This window comes from Hyla sarda, chromosome 9 (assembly GCF_029499605.1).
Source record: "Hyla sarda isolate aHylSar1 chromosome 9, aHylSar1.hap1, whole genome shotgun sequence".
NCBI classification, from domain to species: domain Eukaryota; kingdom Metazoa; phylum Chordata; class Amphibia; order Anura; family Hylidae; genus Hyla; species Hyla sarda.
In genome coordinates, this window is record NC_079197.1 from 2,015,432 (window position 1) to 2,030,849 (window position 15,418).

At 41.8% G+C, this 15,418-nt stretch overlaps 1 protein-coding gene across 14 annotated transcripts in view; it reads right to left on the reverse strand.

Moving 5' to 3' along the window:
• COL5A1 (collagen type V alpha 1 chain) overlaps positions 1-15,418 on the reverse strand; it is a 387,668-nt gene that overhangs the window by 264,567 nt on the left and 107,683 nt on the right. The window lies entirely within an intron of this gene.

The window sequence follows — 15,418 nt, forward strand, 5'->3', positions numbered from 1 at the left end:
CAGGGCCCGAGGAGTCATCTCTACTTAGATCAGGTCGTTTCCTGGCCTTGAACATAATACATAGAGCGATGGAATGAAACTGCATGAAGCGGGGAGCAGAACATTCCTGTTCAATAAGGAATCTGTTTGACCAGGATTCTTGAATGAGTCTCCATTTATGAAAAACGCCATTGAGTAAAACGCTCGTATTTACTATGTGGTTCTGGTGTGTGGTCAGAAAAATAAAATAGGTGTAGACTCTGGAAACACGTAAATGGCTGAATACATTAAAGAGATTAGTAAGGCCCAAGCAAAAGGGCAAAATGTGAGCGGAGGACAATAATGACCAGCAATTCCTGTAGACATGCGGAGGGTTCTACAATGCAAACATCCTCCCAAAAGCTACTTCTGCTCTCCCCTCTGAAATGACATCGTTCCGCCTTATTGATGCTGATTGTAAAGTCCCAATTGGAACCGCTCAGTAGTTGTGACCTGATAACAGAAGAATCACACAGAAACAGAATGAACAGAAATACTACAAGAACTTAACACCTTACATGCACTCACTGGCCGCTTTAATTGGTACACGTGTTCAATTGCTTTTAACACAAATGGCTAACTAGCCAATCACATGGCGGCAACTCAAAGAAGTATTTTATAAACTGCTAATCTACTGGCATTTTCATGCACCACCATCTCTAGGATTTAGAGAGAGTGGTCTACAGCAGCAGAAGACAACACTGGAGCAGATGGGCTACAGCAGCAGAAGACCACACTGGAGCAGATGGGCTACAGCAGCAGAAGACCACACTGGAGCAGATGGGCTACAGCAGCAGAAGACCACACTGGAGCAGATGGGCTACAGCAGCAGAAGACCACACTGGAGCAGATGGGCTACAGCAGCAGAAGACCACACTTGAGCAGATGGGCTACAGCAGCCGAAGACCACACCGGGTGCCGCTCCTGTTAGCTAAGAGCAGGAAGCTGAGGCTACAATTCACACAGGCACCAAAACTGGATAATATGCATTTGAAGAAAAAAAAAAAAAAAAAAAAACAGTAGTGCAGAATATTAGGCACAAATAAGGATGTATAAGGTGTAAGAGCCCATTGAGGGGAGCTGCTCACCTTGTTGAGTTGTGTGAGAGACAACACCAATTCAAGCAGAGTACAGATGGTGCAGTCTCACGGGTATCGGCGTGGTGGCAACCCAGTCGAGGTCTACAGGATATCAGAAGTAGAGGAACATTTTGGATATGTAGCGTGATCCACCAAGTAGAGAATGATCTTGTAAACCACATAAATCTTTTATTGTATTATGCTATGGAGGATATAATAAAAGATTTGTGTGATTAACCAAATTATTTTCCGCTTGGTGGATCTCGCCACAGATCCAGAATGTTTCTCTACTCCTGATATCTAAAACTGGACAATAGAAGATGGAAGACGTTGTCTGGTCTGAGGAGTCTCCATTCCAGCTGTGACATTCAGATGGCAGGTTCAGAATTTGGTGTAAACATAAAGCATGGATCCGTCCTGCCTTTATCACCGGTTCAGGTTGGTGGGGATGTAAGGGGGTGAGCGGGGGAATCACTTTGGGACCCTTAGTACCAACTGCGCCTGGCATAAACACCACAGCCTACCTGAGTATTGTTACTGACCATGTCCATCCCTTTATGACCACAATGAAACCATCTTCTGATAATACTTCCAGCAGCATAATGCCCCATGTCACATGACATCATCTCATATAGGACAATGATGTCACATGACATAATCTCATACAGGACAATGAGGTCACATGACATCATCTCATACAGGACAATGTCACATGACATCATCTCATACAGCACAATGAGGTCACATGACTCCAATGGCCTCAACAGTCACCAGATCTCATCCAATTGATCATTGCTGGGATGTGGTGGAACCGGACATTCTCATCATGGATGTGCAGCCGACAAATCTACAGCGCAGTCTATATAATAAGGATTCCACAGAGCGCAGTCTATATAATAAGGATTCCACAGAGCGCAGTCTATATAATAAGGATTCCACAGAGCGCAGTCTATATAATAAGGATTCCACAGAGCGCAGTCTATATAATAAGGATTCCACAGAGCGCAGTCTATATAATAAGGATTCCACAGAGCGCAGTCTATATAATAAGGATTCCACAGAGCGCAGTCTATATAATAAGGTTTCCACAGAGCGCAGTCTATATAATAAGGATTCCACAGAGCGCAGTCTATATAATAAGGATTCCACAGAGCGCAGTCTATATAATAAGGATTCCACAGAGCGCAGTCTATATAATAAGGATTCCACAGAGCGCAGTCTATATAATAAGGATTCCACAGAGCGCAGTCTATATAATAAGGATTCCACAGAGCGCAGTCTATATAATAAGGATTCCACAGAGCACAGTCTATATAATAAGGATTCCACAGAGCACAGTCTATATAATAAGGATTCCACAGAGCACTGTCTATATAATAAGGATTCCACAGAGCGCAGTCTATATAATAAGGATTCCACAGAACGCAGTCTATATAATAAGGATTCCACAGAGCACTGTCTATATAATAAGGATTCCACAGAGCGCAGTCTATATAATAAGGATTCCACAGAACGCAGTCTATATAATAAGGATTCCACAGAGCACAGTCTATATAATAAGGATTCCACAGAGCACAGTCTATATAATAAGGATTCCACAGAGCACAGTCTATATAATAAGGATTCCACAGAGCAGTCTATATAATAAGGATTCCACAGAGCGCAGTCTATATAATAAGGATTCCACAGAGCGCAGTCTATATAATAAGGATTCCACAGAGCGCAGTCTATATAATAAGGATTTCACAGAGCGCAGTCTATATAATAAGGATTTCACAGAGCGCAGTCTATATAATAAGGATTCCACAGAGAGCAGTCTATATAATAAGGATTCCACAGAGCGCAGTCTATATAATAAGGATTCCACAGAGCACTGTCTATATAATAAGGATTCCACAGAGCACTGTCTATATAATAAGGATTCCACAGAGCGCAGTCTATATAATAAGGATTCCACAGAGCGCAGTCTATATAATAAGGATTTCACAGAGCGCAGTCTATATAATAAGGATTCCACAGAGCACTGTCTATATAATAAGGATTCCACAGAGCACAGTCTATATAATAAGGATTCCACAGAGCGCAGTCTATATAATAAGGATTCCACAGAGCGCAGTCTATATAATAAGGATTCCACAGAGCGCAGTCTATATAATAAGGATTCCACAGAGCGCAGTCTATATAATAAGGATTCCACAGAGCGCAGTCTATATAATAAGGATTCCACAGAGCGCAGTCTATATAATAAGGATTCCACAGAGCGCAGTCTATATAATAAGGATTTCACAGAGCGCAGTCTATATAATAAGGATTCCACAGAGCACTGTCTATATAATAAGGATTCCACAGAGCACAGTCTATATAATAAGGATTCCACAGAGCACAGTCTATATAATAAGGATTCCACAGAGCGCAGTCTATATAATAAGGATTCCACAGAGCGCAGTCTATATAATAAGGATTTCACAGAGCGCAGTCTATATAATAAGGATTCCACAGAGCACTGTCTATATAATAAGGATTCCACAGAGCGCAGTCTATATAATAAGGATTCCACAGAGCGCAGTCTATATAATAAGGATTCCACAGAGCACAGTCTATATAATAAGGATTCCACAGAGCGCAGTCTATATAATAAGGATTCCACAGAGCAGTCTATATAATAAGGATTCCACAGAGCAGTCTATATAATAAGGATTCCACAGAGCACAGTCTATATAATAAGGATTCCACAGAGAGCAGTCTATATAATAAGGATTCCACAGAGCGCAGTCTATATAATAAGGATTCCACAGAGCGCAGTCTATATAATAAGGATTCCACAGAGCACAGTCTATATAATAAGGATTCCACAGAGCGCTGTCTATATAATAAGGATTCCACAGAGCGCAGTCTATATAATAAGGATTCCACAGAGCGCAGTCTATATAATAAGGATTCCACAGAGCGCAGTCTATATAATAAGGATTCCACAGAGCGCAGTCTATATAATAAGGATTCCACAGAGCGCAGTCTATATAATAAGGATTCCACAGAGCGCAGTCTATATAATAAGGATTCCACAGAGCGCAGTCTATATAATAAGGATTCCACAGAGCACAGTCTATATAATAAGGATTCCACAGAGCACAGTCTATATAATAAGGATTCCACAGAGCACAGTCTATATAATAAGGATTCCACAGAGCGCAGTCTATATAATAAGGATTCCACAGAGCGCAGTCTATATAATAAGGATTCCACAGAGCGCAGTCTATATAATAAGGATTCCACAGAGCACAGTCTATATAATAAGGATTCCACAGAGCACTGTCTATATAATAAGGATTCCACAGAGCGCAGTCTATATAATAAGGATTCCACAGAGCGCAGTCTATATAATAAGGATTCCACAGAACACAGTCTATATAATAAGGATTCCACAGAGCGCAGTCTATATAATAAGGATTCCACAGAGCACTGTCTATATAATAAGGATTCCACAGAGCACTGTCTATATAATAAGGATTCCACAGAGCACAGTCTATATAATAAGGATTCCACAGAGCACAGTCTATATAATAAGGATTCCACAGAGCGCTGTCTATATAATAAGGATTCCACAGAGCGCAGTCTATATAATAAGGATTCCACAGAGCGCAGTCTATATAATAAGGATTCCACAGAGCGCTGTCTATATAATAAGGATTCCACAGAGCACAGTCTATATAATAAGGATTCCACAGAGCGCAGTCTATATAATAAGGATTCCACAGAGCGCAGTCTATATAATAAGGATTCCACAGAGCGCAGTCTATATAATAAGGATTCCACAGAGCGCAGTCTATATAATAAGGATTCCACAGAGCGCAGTCTATATAATAAGGATTCCACAGAGCGCAGTCTATATAATAAGGATTCCACAGAGCGCAGTCTATATAATAAGGATTCCACAGAGCGCAGTCTATATAATAAGGATTCCACAGAGCGCAGTCTATATAATAAGGATTCCACAGAGCGCAGTCTATATAATAAGGATTCCACAGAGCGCAGTCTATATAATAAGGATTCCACAGAGCGCAGTCTATATAATAAGGATTCCACAGAGCGCAGTCTATATAATAAGGATTCCACAGAGCGCAGTCTATATAATAAGGATTCCACAGAGCGCAGTCTATATAATAAGGATTCCACAGAGCGCAGTCTATATAATAAGGATTCCACAGAGCGCAGTCTATATAATAAGGATTCCACAGAGCGCAGTCTATATAATAAGGATTCCACAGAGCGCAGTCTATATAATAAGGATTCCACAGAGCACAGTCTATATAATAAGGATTCCACAGAGCGCAGTCTATATAATAAGGATTCCACAGAACGCAGTCTATATAATAAGGATTCCACAGAGCACTGTCTATATAATAAGGATTCCACAGAGCGCAGTCTATATAATAAGGATTCCACAGAACGCAGTCTATATAATAAGGATTCCACAGAGCACAGTCTATATAATAAGGATTCCACAGAGCACAGTCTATATAATAAGGATTCCACAGAGCAGTCCATATAATAAGGATTCCACAGAGCGCAGTCTATATAATAAGGATTCCACAGAGCGCAGTCTATATAATAAGGATTCCACAGAGCGCAGTCTATATAATAAGGATTTCACAGAGCGCAGTCTATATAATAAGGATTTCACAGAGCGCAGTCTATATAATAAGGATTCCACAGAGCACAGTCTATATAATAAGGATTCCACAGAGCACAGTCTATATAATAAGGATTCCACAGAGCACAGTCTATATAATAAGGATTCCACAGAGCGCAGTCTATATAATAAGGATTCCACAGAGCGCAGTCTATATAATAAGGATTTCACAGAGCGCAGTCTATATAATAAGGATTCCACAGAGCACTGTCTATATAATAAGGATTCCACAGAGCGCAGTCTATATAATAAGGATTCCACAGAGCGCAGTCTATATAATAAGGATTCCACAGAGCGCAGTCTATATAATAAGGATTCCACAGAACACAGTCTATATAATAAGGATTCCACAGAGCGCAGTCTATATAATAAGGATTCCACAGAGCAGTCTATATAATAAGGATTCCACAGAGCACTGTCTATATAATAAGGATTCCACAGAGCACAGTCTATATAATAAGGATTCCACAGAGCACAGTCTATATAATAAGGATTCCACAGAGCACAGTCTATATAATAAGGATTCCACAGAGCGCTGTCTATATAATAAGGATTCCACAGAGCGCAGTCTATATAATAAGGATTCCACAGAGCGCAGTCTATATAATAAGGATTCCACAGAGCGCTGTCTATATAATAAGGATTCCACAGAGCACAGTCTATATAATAAGGATTCCACAGAGCGCAGTCTATATAATAAGGATTCCACAGAGCACAGTCTATATAATAAGGATTCCACAGAGCGCAGTCTATATAATAAGGATTCCACAGAGCGCAGTCTATATAATAAGGATTCCACAGAACGCAGTCTATATAATAAGGATTCCACAGAGCGCTGTCTATATAATAAGGATTCCACAGAGCGCAGTCTATATAATAAGGATTCCACAGAGCGCAGTCTATATAATAAGGATTCCACAGAGCGCAGTCTATATAATAAGGATTCCACAGAGCGCAGTCTATATAATAAGGATTCCACAGAGCGCAGTCTATATAATAAGGATTCCACAGAGCGCTGTCTATATAATAAGGATTCCACAGAGCACAGTCTATATAATAAGGATTCCACAGAGCGCAGTCTATATAATAAGGATTCCACAGAGCGCAGTCTATATAATAAGGATTCCACAGAGCGCTGTCTATATAATAAGGATTCCACAGAGCACAGTCTATATAATAAGGATTCCACAGAGCGCAGTCTATATAATAAGGATTCCACAGAGCGCAGTCTATATAATAAGGATTCCACAGAGCGCTGTCTATATAATAAGGATTCCACAGAGCACAGTCTATATAATAAGGATTCCACAGAGCGCAGTCTATATAATAAGGATTCCACAGAGCACAGTCTATATAATAAGGATTCCACAGAGCGCAGTCTATATAATAAGGATTCCACAGAGCACAGTCTATATAATAAGGATTCCACAGAACGCAGTCTATATAATAAGGATTCCACAGAGCACAGTCTATATAATAAGGATTCCACAGAGCGCAGTCTATATAATAAGGATTCCACAGAGCGCAGTCTATATAATAAGGATTCCACAGAGCACAGTCTATATAATAAGGATTCCACAGAGCGCAGTCTATATAATAAGGATTCCACAGAGCACTGTCTATATAATAAGGATTCCACAGAGCGCAGTCTATATAATAAGGATTCCACAGAGAGCAGTCTATACAATAAGGATTCCACAGAGCGCAGTCTATACAATAAGGATTCCACAGAGCGCAGTCTATACAATAAGGATTCCACAGAGCACAGTCTATATAATAAGGATTCCACAGAGAGCAGTCTATATAATAAGGATTCCACAGAGCACAGTCTATATAATAAGGATTCCACAGAGAGCAGTCTATATAATAAGGATTCCACAGAGAGCAGTCTATATAATAAGGATTCCACAGAGCGCAGTCTATATAATAAGGATTCCACAGAGCACAGTCTATATAATAAGGATTCCACAGAGCGCAGTCTATATAATAAGGATTCCACAGAGCGCAGTCTATATAATAAGGATTCCACAGAGCGCTGTCTATATAATAAGGATTCCACAGAGCGCAGTCTATATAATAAGGATTCCACAGAGCGCAGTCTATATAATAAGGATTCCACAGAGCGCAGTCTATATAATAAGGATTCCACAGAGCGCAGTCTATATAATAAGGATTCCACAGAGCGCAGTCTATATAATAAGGATTCCACAGAGCGCAGTCTATATAATAAGGATTCCACAGAGCGCAGTCTATATAATAAGGATTCCACAGAGCGCAGTCTATATAATAAGGATTCCACAGAGCACTGTCTATATAATAAGGATTCCACAGAGCGCAGTCTATATAATAAGGATTCCACAGAGCGCAGTCTATATAATAAGGATTCCACATAGCGCAGTCTATATAATAAGGATTCCACAGAGCGCAGTCTATATAATAAGGATTCCACAGAGCGCAGTCTATATAATAAGGATTCCACAGAGCGCAGTCTATATAATAAGGATTCCACAGAGCACAGTCTATATAATAAGGATTTCACAGAGCGCAGTCTATATAATAAGGATTCCACAGAGCGCTGTCTATATAATAAGGATTCCACAGAGCGCAGTCTATATAATAAGGATTCCACAGAGCGCAGTCTATATAATAGGGATTCCACATAGCGCAGTCTATATAATAAGGATTCCACAGAGCGCAGTCTATATAATAAGGATTCCACAGAGCGCAGTCTATATAATAAGGATTCCACAGAGCGCAGTCTATATAATAAGGATTCCACAGAGCGCAGTCTATATAATAAGGATTCCACAGAACGCAGTCTATATAATAAGGATTCCACAGAACACAGTCTATATAATAAGGATTCCACAGAGCGCAGTCTATATAATAAGGATTCCACAGAGCGCAGTCTATATAATAAGGATTCCACAGAGCGCAGTCTATATAATAAGGATTCCACAGAGCACAGTCTATATAATAAGGATTCCACAGAGCGCAGTCTATATAATAAGGATTCCACAGAGCGCAGTCTATATAATAAGGATTCCACAGAGCGCAGTCTATATAATAAGGATTCCACAGAGCGCAGTCTATATAATAAGGATTCCACAGAGCGCAGTCTATATAATAAGGATTCCACAGAGCGCAGTCTATATAATAAGGATTCCACAGAGCGCAGTCTATATAATAAGGATTCCACAGAGCACAGTCTATATAATAAGGATTCCACAGAGTGCAGTCTATATAATAAGGATTCCACAGAGCGCAGTCTATATAATAAGGATTCCACAGAGCGCAGTCTATATAATAAGGATTCCACAGAGCGCAGTCTATATAATAAGGATTCCACAGAGCGCTGTCTATATAATAAGGATTCCACAGAGCGCAGTCTATATAATAAGGATTCCACAGAGCGCAGTCTATATAATAAGGATTCCACAGAGCGCAGTCTATATAATAAGGATTCCACAGAGCGCAGTCTATATAATAAGGATTCCACAGAGCGCAGTCTATATAATAAGGATTCCACAGAGCGCAGTCTATATAATAAGGATTCCACAGAGCGCAGTCTATATAATAAGGATTCCACAGAGCGCAGTCTATATAATAAGGATTCCACAGAGCGCAGTCTATATAATAAGGATTCCACAGAGCGCAGTCTATATAATAAGGATTCCACAGAGCGCTGTCTATATAATAAGGATTCCACAGAGCGCAGTCTATATAATAAGGATTCCACAGAGCGCTGTCTATATAATAAGGATTCCACAGAGCACAGTCTATATAATAAGGATTCCACAGAGCGCTGTCTATATAATAAGGATTCCACAGAGCGCAGTCTATATAATAAGGATTCTACAGAGCGCAGTCTATATAATAAGGATTCCACAGAGCACTGTCTATATAATAAGGATTCCACAGAACGCAGTCTATATAATAAGGATTCCACAGAGCGCAGTCTATATAATAAGGATTCCACAGAACACAGTCTATATAATAAGGATTCCACAGAGCGCAGTCTATATAATAAGGATAGATTATTTTGGCCACCATTATGTTTTACAGTGACTTCTATTTCGAACCCTGAGAAGATATGCTTAGGGGATTAGTGTTGTCAGTAATAGCAAACTGTTCAGCACTTTGGGGTGTCTGTCAATGTGATTAAACATTGTATCTATGAGAAGTTGATAATTTATATAATGCTCAATGTATCTTCCATAGATAAAAAGAGCTGCTGTCTTCTGTCTGCAACCTAATGTTAAAACCTGGGGGTACTAAGTTGCCCAACCTGTAGCTCTCCACCTGTAGCAATACTACAACTCCCATGATGCACAGACAGCCATAGGTTGTGGGATGTTAATTTTGTATGGCTTTAGGGATCTGTTCTATCATCACATCCTGTCATTTCTTTATTATAGCCATGAAATCACAATGAGCTGTTTATTTTCGCTGCCCTGGGTTACAATTGTTACTTGCAGACACATCTGTATCTAATGCTAAGAATACAGCGTTGTATGCCAGGGCAAAGGAAATAAACAACTGATGATATTAAAGGGGTACTCTGGCCCTAAGACATCTTCTCCCCTATCCAAAGGATAGGGGATAAGATGCCTGATCGCGGGGGTCCCGACGTTGGGGACCCCCACAATCTTTCATGCAGCACCCCGTTATAATCAGCCTCCGGAGCGAACGATGTTAGCTCCGGAGGCTGATGATAGCGGGGTGCTGCATGAAAGATTGCGGGGGTCCTCAATGGCGGGACCCCCGCGATCAGGCATCATATCCCCTATCCTTTGAATAGGGGAAAAGATGTCTTAGGGCCGGAGTACCCCTTTAATCCAAGATTCAGTAGGATTTAAATGGGTATACGCACAATAAAAAAATAGTATCTAAAAAACTATGAATATACAGTGGGGCAAAAAAGTATTTAGTCAGCCACCAATTGTACAAGTTCTCCCCCTTATAAAGATGAGGCTGTAATTATCATCATAGGTTATAACCTCAACTATGAGAGACAGAATGAGAAATAATCCATAAAATCACATTGTCTGATTTTTAAATATGGTGGAAAATAAGTATTTGGTCACCTACAAACAAGCAAGATTTCTGCCTCTCACAGACCTGTAACTTCTTCTATAAGAGTCTCCTCTGTCCTCCACTCGTTACCTGTATTAATGGATCCTGTGTGAACTTGTTATCAGTATAAAAGACACCTGTCCACAACCTCAGTCACACTCCAAACTCCACTATGGCCAAGACCAAAGAGATGGCGAAGGACATCAGAAACAAAATTGTAGACCTGCACCAGGCTGGGAAGACTCTCTGCAATAGGCAAGCAGCTTAGTGTGAAGAAATCAACTGTGGTAGCAATTATTAGAAAATGGAGGACATACAAGACCAATGATAATCTCCCTCCATCTGGGGCTTCACGCAAGATCTCACCCCGTGGTGTCAAAATGATCACAAGAACGGTGAGCAAAAATCCCAGAACCACACGGGGGACCTAGTGAATGACCTGCAGAGAGCTGGGACCAAAGTATCAAAGGCTACCATCAGTAACACACTACACCGCCTGGGACTCAAATCATCCAGTGCCAGACGTGTCGCCCTGCTTAAGCCAGTACATGTCCGGATCCATCTGAAGTTTGCTAGAGAGCATTTGGTTGATCCAGAAGAGGATTGGGAGAATGTCATATGGTTAGATGAAACCAAAGTAGAACTTTTTGGTAAAAACTCACTCCGTGTTTGGAGGAGAAAGAATGCTGAGTTGCATCCAAAGAACACCATACCTACTTTGAAGCATGGGGGTGGAAACATCATACTTTGGGGCTGTTTTTCTCCTAAGGGAGCAGGATGACTGATCCTTGTAAAGGAAAGAATAAATGGGGCCATGTATCGTGAGATTGAGAGTGAAAACCTCCTTCCATCAGAAAGGGCACTGAAGATGAACCATGGCTGGGTCTTTCAGCATGACAATGATCCCAAACACACCATCCGGGCAATGAAGGAGTGGCTTCGTAAGAAGCATTTCAAGGTCCTGGAGTGGCCTAGCCAGTCTCCAGATCTCAACCCCATAGAAAACCTTTGGAGATAGAAGATAGAAACCCCGATGGATGTGGATCCGCTGAACCTGTGTGGCAGATGACTTGGACTGTACCAGGGAGCGGAGTCTAAGGTGCCGCTGATTTTCACGAGAGCCCGCTGCAAAGCTGGATGGACTTGCTGCGGCAGGCAGCACCCAGGTCGCTATCCCTGGCACCCAGGTCACTACCCCTCGACCACACAGGCAGCTGAGGAGATGCGAGGCACAGGAGGGATAAGGAAGCTCATAATCTGAATAACAGAAGGTCAGGGAAGGCGGCACGGTTGCATAGTCAGGACGTAGCAGGAGGTCAATAGGCAGGCGGCAGAGAAACAAGGTGGGGTCACAAAGCGAAGGATCAGATACACGGCAAGGCAGAAATAGAAATGCTTTCTCTCAGGCTCAAGGCAACAAAGATCCGGCAGGGGAGTGAGGAGGATGGAGGAATATATAAATGAGCCAAAGGTGAATCACACTAATGAGCACACTGGCCCTTTAAATCTTAAAGCTCTGGCACGTGCGCCCTAGGGGATGGGGACATGCACACTGGAGCAGTGAGGGAGAGGCTTGAGCAGGAGAACCACCAGGTGAGTGACGGACTGGGGCCCGCATGCGGGCGCGTCCCGCAATGCGAGTCCCAGTCCCACCAGCAGCAGCAGGTAACGGGACCATGCGCTCACGGCCAGCATGTGTGGCCGGAGCGCATAATGTAACATTGCCCAGCGACAGACCCTAAACATCACTGCTCTAGAGGAGATCTGCATGGAGGAATGGGCCAAAATACCAGCAACAGTGTGTGAGAACCTTGTGAACACAGAAAACATGTGACCTCTGTCATTGCCAACAAAGGGGATATAACTAAGTATTGAGATGAACTTTTCTTATTGACCAAATACTTATTTTCCACCATAAATAAATTCTTTAAAAATCAGACAATATGATTTTATGGATTTTTTTTTACTCATAGGTCAGATTCCACAATGTCTTTATAAAATTTTAAGTACTTTACAATACTAGACATGTTCATTGTGTTGTCAGCTTTTTGTTCTTGCTTATATATGTATGCTGGCACAGATCTGCTTTTGCTGTCTGCACTGAGAAGAATGTGATGTAATTACTTGTATTTCTCAATTTCACAGAAATAACTTTACCGGGTTTCTGGGTTTTGTGCATTTATCTACTGATAAGGGAGGGGGTGATCTACCTTAAAAGCATTTCCCCTAAGAGGGATATCAAGCATATAATTTGCAAAGACAAACTCAAACTATTCTGAGGCTTAACTAGGCTTCATCCTCTATGTTCTAGGCCAGTGGTTTCCAACCAATCTCAAGGTTTTAAAAAAAACAACAACTCCCAGCATGTCCGGACAGTGCATTTAGAAAGTCTTCAGATCCTCTCACTTTTTTTTTTACATTTTGTTATGTTGCAGCCTTGTGCTAAAATAAAAAAAATCGAAGTTGTCCCCATCATTCAGCACTCAATACCCCATAATGAGAATGTTCTTGATCAGCTCAGCCTGAAAATGGCTTTTACTGACAAAAAAATATCCCCAAATCCAGGTGTGTGAATCCAGTGGCCTCATCCCCAAGAAGACTGGAGGCTGGAATCACTGCCAAAGGGGCTTCACCTAAGTCCTAAGTAAGGGGTTTGAATGCTTACATCACATGTCATAGTAAAGGGTATGAATACTTATATAACTGCAAGCTTATAGTTTTTCTAAAACATTTGTAAAGATTTGTAACATTCTGTTGTCCCAAAGGCTGTCCAAGCATGTTGGGAGTTGTAGCTTTGGAAAAGCTGGAAACACATTGGTTGGGAAACCCCATCTATACACAAAAACAGGAGACCTGGTGGGAAGTCATGAAGACCACCTTTTGGATATTTCAGGCATTCCAGGGCTTGCTTAAAAACCAAGCTGTAGTGTTTCAGAGTTAGGGTATGTTCACACGGATTTGTAGCTGAATGCGAAATTCAGCGAGCAGAGATTCAGCCTGGTAGCCAGAGGCGGCGGTAGGACCGCTCGGCACTGCACCATCACCATTGACGACTATGCAGTGCTCCCGGACTTCTGCGCAAAGAATGAACATGTTCTTTCTTTGCGTGGAACAATTTCAGCAGCGGAATTGTCCGCCGCTAAAATTCCGCAGTGTGAAGGGGTCTCGCGGAAGACCCATTCACACGGATGCTAACGTTCACTGTGCGGAATTTCACTCCGCAGTGTGAACTTAACCCGATAACGACCACGGACGAGTATAGACGTCCAGGTTGGCGGGCGTTCCCGCACCTGGACGTCTATACTCGTCCATTATTCTCGTGGGTGCTGCCCAGTGCACCCACGAGATCGCGGCAGGGACTCGGCTGTATCACACAGCCGGGACCCTGCTGCACTGCCAGGACTGAAGTAAACTTCGGTCCCGGCAGTTTTAACCCTTACAGCCGCGGGGCTCCCTCTGTCTCCTCTGCAGCACCCCGCAGCGCGATCGCGGGGTGCTGCTACATATCTGGGCAGCCAGGGGTCCTACAAAGACCCCCAGGTCTGCCCTGGGTATTGCCTGAAAGGACGTCCTAATATGCTGCCTGCTAGTGAAAACTGGCAGGCAGCATATAACTGCAATGCTTTGGAATACTAAGTATTCCAAAGCATTAAAAAGTGTAAAAATAAATAAATAAATAAAATAAAAGTGTAAAAATAAATAAAAATGTAATAAAAGTGTAAAAAAAAAAAAATGTATATATATATATATATATATATATATATTAAAAATACATTTATTAAATTAATCTAATTAAAAAAAATGCATAATGTGTAGGATCGCATGTAATATGCTGCAGATGTCCACCATGTGATCCTACACATTATGCAGCAGTCACGGTAATGAGCTCGCTGCTGCGGCTGGGTAGCTTTGTGTGTCCACTCATAGCGGCGGATTTCCCGCCAGCAGTCATGAGCGGACACACTGAGCTACCCAGCCGCAGCAGTGATGGATATATTCGCCATGAGCGGGTGCTTATTCCCACAACATGGCGGATATATCCATCAGGAGCCTTAACTGTCACAGACAGACGCGTTATACTGCCAGCCGACCAAGGACTAATCAGAGAGGTCCCTGGTGCAGCCAATAACTTGTAGGGGTGCGGTATATAAATGGGGGTCACTTGTGGGGGTACTGTTCTGCCCTGAAAGCCAAATGGCGCTCCTCTTCTTCTGAGTCCTACCACGCGGCCAAGGAACCATATATGGCCAAAGCGGGGGTATTTCCGAACATGGGACAAGCAGCTAAATAAAATATAGGGTGCATTTCTTTCAATATCAGAAGTGATGTACAAAAAATATGCCCCCCCAAATGATGCATTTGTGAAAAATTGCAAATTTTGAATTTTTAACACTGACTTTGTAATAATTCCTGCCAAAAAACTATGGTGTTAAAATACTCACTGTACCCCCTAGCGAATACCTTAAGGGGTCTAGTTTTTAAAATGGGGTCATTTGGGGGGGTGTTCCTATGTTCTACTACCTTTTAATTTCTGCAAACCTTGCATAGCACACAA